The 5,426-nt window shown below is 40.4% G+C and overlaps 1 protein-coding gene across 1 annotated transcript in view; it reads right to left on the bottom strand.

Annotated features, from left to right (window-relative positions):
- LOC101859006 (FMRFamide receptor) overlaps positions 1-4,431 on the bottom strand; it is a 67,713-nt gene extending 63,282 nt beyond the window's left edge. The window contains exon 1 of the mRNA XM_005096383.3: positions 3,649-4,431. The gene's annotated coding sequence lies outside the window, so the exon portion shown is untranslated. The remainder of the gene's footprint in view (positions 1-3,648) is intronic.
- Positions 4,432-5,426: the final 995 nt, after the last annotated feature.

The following is a 5,426-nucleotide window of genomic DNA, read 5'->3' as shown; positions in this document are numbered from 1 at the left end:
AGAGAGAGAAAGAGAGAGAGAGAGAGAGGGACAGACAGAGAGACAGAGAGAGAGATAGATTGACAGATAGATAGATAGACAGACATATAGATAGAGAGATGGATAGATAGATGGACAGATAGATAGACAGATAGAAAGATATGTTTGAATAAATAAATATTATTTTGTTAAATCAGTTAGTATTATATTGATTTACAAACTGAGGTCCTAGTTCGATTCCCCAACTGCAACTGGTTATTCTTGAACTCGAGTCGATTTGAGGAGTTTTCAAGGCTCTCAGCCCACTTGGCTCTAAAAGTGTTAACATATTTTTAATGTACAAAAGCTTAAGCAGGCAAGTTCCCGTACTGTAAGGTCATCACATGGAGTACATTTTTACCTGCGTGAACACCTCTCTCCTCCGCTCCCTCCCCTCAGGATCCAATTACCTCCCCGGTGAGGAGTGTCAAAAACTTTGTAAAGCGGCAAAGAACGATCTACAGCAAGTGTAATAATGTTGCGAAACCTTAGACTTAAGACGTTCTATCTCCATGACGAATCTTAAGGATATTACCCACATTGTCCTTGGGTTTCTGTATCAAAGGTTTGAGAGTGGAATAATAAGGATGCTTCGTTCAAGACGATTCAGTTTTTCAAGTGCAAGGCCTAAATCCTCCAAAAGTCAAAACTTAATTAACGCATATTTAAGAAACAGTTTTGACACGAACGGAATGTTTAAACGGTAAATGAGGGTAACCATTTTTCTATGTGTTTTTTTTCCCCTTTTAATTTTGCTTCAGCATAGCGCTGTTTCAACACAAGAAGGTTATTTTGAAGACCGGGTATCGAATGTCTAGATCTAGTGGTTCTTGCCTGACATAACTCTTGGTTAATAGGTTGACATGACACATCATGAAGAGAAGAAAGTAAGTAGGAGTAGAAGATGTCTCTCCAACAACAGTGAGCTTGTGGCGTGTTCCTAACACCTCACAAGTGGGAAAGCTGTGCCTTTTTAGGTAGTTTTCGTTTTAGTAAGTGTTTTACGGCGCTTGCAACTGCATAAGGTCATATAAGTGCGCAGGACACATTAAACTTTTTTAGTTGGTAGGAAATTTTGAATTTTGCCCTGGTGGCGGCCAAAGCCTACTCTTGGTAGGACAGGACAGCAGAGTAATCTATCACCTACATAGTTTCCCGCAGAAAAGAATAACTAAACTCAATTTAAATCCGCCAAACTTTCGCTATCGCTAGAATCGCTGTCGACTTTGTTTAATGGTTCTTGCTGCAAGATCAAGGGTAGATATACGAGTATCAGTAGGTAAACTTATTTTGTGTGCATTCCATAAGGAGGGGGGGGGGGGGTAGGAGGGGGGGGCGAGGAGTCCACACAATACTTGTTACACCAAATTGATCAACATGAAGACGTTCTAAAACTTTTACCAGAAAACCTCCTACTTTACAGTTACTGGGTGTACATGATGTAAAATTCAACTAGAGGACAAAAGAAAAGTCGGTCAGCCCAGGTTTGCTAGACGACAACTTTCACCGAAGCGAGAACTGGATAATTAATTACCATTACTTCCTGACAAGAGCAACTGCTGTATTTTTGACATTTCCATGCCTTCTTCATTCCGCATGCCACGCGCAGAGTCCACGGCTCTGTTCTGCTAATTAGACACGTCTTGCTCCAGGTTTTGATAATGTTACTGCCGACACTTAAGTATTTATTGTTTTATTTATTTGTTGTCGTTATTGTCAGGGCTATGGTCGTTAGACAGTTGGTATCGCAGTAATTAATCCTGTTCATGCTACAGAATTGGTGATATTTTTGTCGGTGGGTTGTTATTGTTGTTGTTGTTGTTGTTGTTGTTGTTGTTGTTGTTGTTGTTGTTGTTGTTGTTGTTGTTGTTATTTCTGTTGCTTTGCTGCTGTTGTTGTTGCTGCTGCTGTTGTTGATGATGCTGTTGCTATTGATCCTGCTTCTGTTGCTGTTGCTGTTGTTGTTATTATTATTGTGGTTGTTGCTGTTGAGGTAGTGCTTGCTGTTGCTGTTGTTGTTGCTGTTGTTATTGTTGTTGCTGCTGTTGTTCGTGGTGGTTGTGGTAGAGATATCTCCATTGTTTTTGTACATTAGATTTATGATTTTGTCATTGTGTTTCGATGAATTTTAAAGACATTTCTCTTTCTCTCTCAATTTGTCTCTCAATTTGCAAAACGTTGTTATTGTGACTGCTCTTTTCGGTTATTATTGATCTTTCTGTGGAGTGTTAAAACCTGTTATCGCAGTTTTTGTTTTTGGAAGGACTTCCGAAAGGAGCGACCACCCCAACAAACACAAATAAAGAAGAGACCTAGATCTAGATCTTAGATCTAACCGTAGACTAACCTAACCCTGACACATCCCCTACCCTTACCTTTACCCCTACCCTAACCCTACCTATACCCCAAACCCTGTTCGTGGGTGGTTGGCGGGTGCTCTGGTGTGGTTTTCCCCTTCTTTCCTATCAAACATTTTATCGCCTTTATCTCCCCTCCTTCTTTTTTTGTGTTTGTTACTCCCTTGTAACACCTCTAATCTTTGGCACTTATATGACCTAAGCGTGTTGCAAAAAAAGTGCCGTCGAACTCTTACGAACACCCCCCCCCCCCCTGTTCATAGTGTTCGCTCGTTACGGAAAGACCTCCCCAGTTTTGGATGCTTCCTCTGTGATGATTACGGCTCTCTCCCTAATTATTGTGCCACTGAAAACTGTTAGGATTACGATCACCCAAAACCCCTTGACTCCTACTAAAACCCAAGCACTCCTCTTCGTATCCGTTGAAGGGTCTATTTCTAGTGTTGAGACATACACTGCCTCTTTGAAGGTACACTTATGTCTATGTTTGCTCTAAAAGTAAGTGAATGAACGGCAGATTCTGTTCTAAGATTAAGACAAACCCCACTCTACTAAAGCAGGGGAAACTATTTGCGTTTGTGGTTGGCGGGTGCTCTGGTGTGGTTTGCTCCTTCTTTCCTATCAAACATCTGTCGTCTTTATCTTCCCTCCTTCTGATTGTGTTTGCTACTCCCCTGTAACACCTCTAATCTTCTGCACTTATATAACCTTATTGTGTTGAAAGTGCCGTAAAACTCTTACAAAAATCCCCCCCAAAAACAAACTATTTTCAAACTTCTCTCCTTGACAACTGTTCATTGCAATGAACACACTTTTTGTACTAGATCTAGCTTTAATGTTGTTACACGCTGTTTTGTAGACAGATTTCAATAAAAAATAAAAATAGTCACAGTGAGACCTTGCTTTAAACTTATCGGATCTTTTGCAGTATGCACATGAGAAGACTAACTTACTAAACGACTGCAGAGGATTTTTATTATTATTATTATTATTATTATTATTATTATTATTATTATTATTATTATTATTATTATTTTTATTATTATTATTATTATTACTACTACTACTATTATTAATATTATTATTATTATTTTACATGTATATAAGGCACACATATTATCATTATATATCAGTGTATGTATGCAATTTAGATGCGCGTATATACACCGACTCAAATACACCTCAAATACGGACGAAAGAAAGGTTAAAATGATCACAGATATAAGGAACTTAAAATACGAAGTAGAAGGCCTAAATTGATTGATCAACTTACCTGATATTTGGAGAAACTTCTTCTCCTTGTTAAGTCCACTGCAACTGAGAGTAAACACCTTTTTCAGATCTGAGAAACTCTGCAGTTGTAGCTAGGAATAATTCCTCCCTCCACAAAATAAGTAACTTCTCTGAACAAAAAATCGTTAAGACAGAAAACCACGTGCACTTTGTTTACATCTCCCTGAGGATCAACACAAACCCCTCTCTGAAAAGAGGGAAATATGTTTAAACCACAAAAAGAAATAAAGAGAATGAAAAAAGCAATGTGAAAGATACTGTAAGTTAAAAACAACAGTGAACTCCCAACGATGAAAGATGTCTCACTTCACCACGTCAACAGAAGTAAGGGTGCTCTCAAATGTTATTCAAATCCAATAAGGAGCGAATTTGCTGTATCCGCTCCGAACTTTGTGTAGATGAGAAACTTTGTAAACCGTACTCCACAAGTGTTTTCTCACCCCTCCGATGTTAACTATACTCCAGTCGAGAACTCCCAAGCGGTTATTTAACTTTCTCGTCCACTCTCCCTTTCACACACAAAAAAAATTATCACGGGGTAACAGAACGGCGCTCGCTCGCTCGCACATGAAGCGACCAACCAACCGACTTTTCCGTTCACTCAGAATTTGGACAAACTTCACCACTCTCTCAGTGTTGAGAGTGGAGAGACGCGCTTGGCGTGGTGGACCTGTCGGTCGGTGTATCGCGCGGATCGCGGGCGTCCAAGTGTACGCGGGAAGTCGACAGTCAGATCCGACCAGCGGGCTCGCTACTGATGTCTATCTTGCAGTCAATCTGACAAACGCACAATACTCGCTTGGGTTCAGGCTGGCGCGAAGAGGCGCGCAGACTTGGAGTAACCCCGAGACCATGTAAATGGCATACTCCGCACGGGCCCCTAAGAATAGCATCAGGCACAGCTGACTGAAGCATGGAAGTATTTCTCATTCCTCCACCCCATTCTTTTCTTTCACTCTTAGGTGCTCTCGTGGTTGAAAATAGATTACTCTGCCATCGTGACCCCTGCACATCTCGCCACCGAGTCACTTGTCGATTCACGAGAGGCTTAGAGAGCAAGTGATGTGGATCGATGGGTTAAGATTAGGCTCGGTCTATAAATAAAATATAGGACAAGATTTAAGCCTTTCGTGATCGCACGGGATTCTGTGTTCACTTCAGTACTTTTAAGAAAAAAACAAAAAATATTTGACCATTTTATTGGAGACAATTTAAACGACCCGAGTTTGTTTTAAACTTGTTACTTGACTGAGTTTTTCGCCCACCAGAAAACACATTGTTAGTTTATGCAAACGAAGCAGGGCCTTCTAACCAGTTCACGTTCATCTCCGAAAGAATGGCAGGGAGAAACCTGAGACTTCTTTAAAAGACCGTTTTTAAAAAGACCACTGAGCACAGAGTTGACCAAAGGTACCCAACCCGTACAGCAAAGTCTATTTGTAAAGTTCACGGCATGCCAGGATGCCACCTTGTAAAGATGTTGATTCTATTCACTAAGTTTGCGGAGTGTAGGAACACACTACGCCATCGTCCCTTTCTGAAAGGAACCCTAGGAGTAACAACAGCTTCTGACAAGGCGGAATCCATGTGTTCAAACTATAGAACCCGAATGCATTAAATGAGAATATAAAATGACATAATCTTTACTTACACCTTTCTTTATCAGTTTGCCTTGTACTTTATAATTACAACATTCGTGCAATCCCCCACTTCCCCCCTTTTCAAAACAACACACACACACACACACACACACACACA

Source organism: Aplysia californica, unplaced genomic scaffold (assembly GCF_000002075.1).
Source record: "Aplysia californica isolate F4 #8 unplaced genomic scaffold, AplCal3.0 scaffold00128, whole genome shotgun sequence".
Lineage (NCBI taxonomy): Eukaryota > Metazoa > Mollusca > Gastropoda > Aplysiida > Aplysiidae > Aplysia > Aplysia californica.
This window is presented reverse-complemented; position numbering and strand designations above follow the sequence as displayed.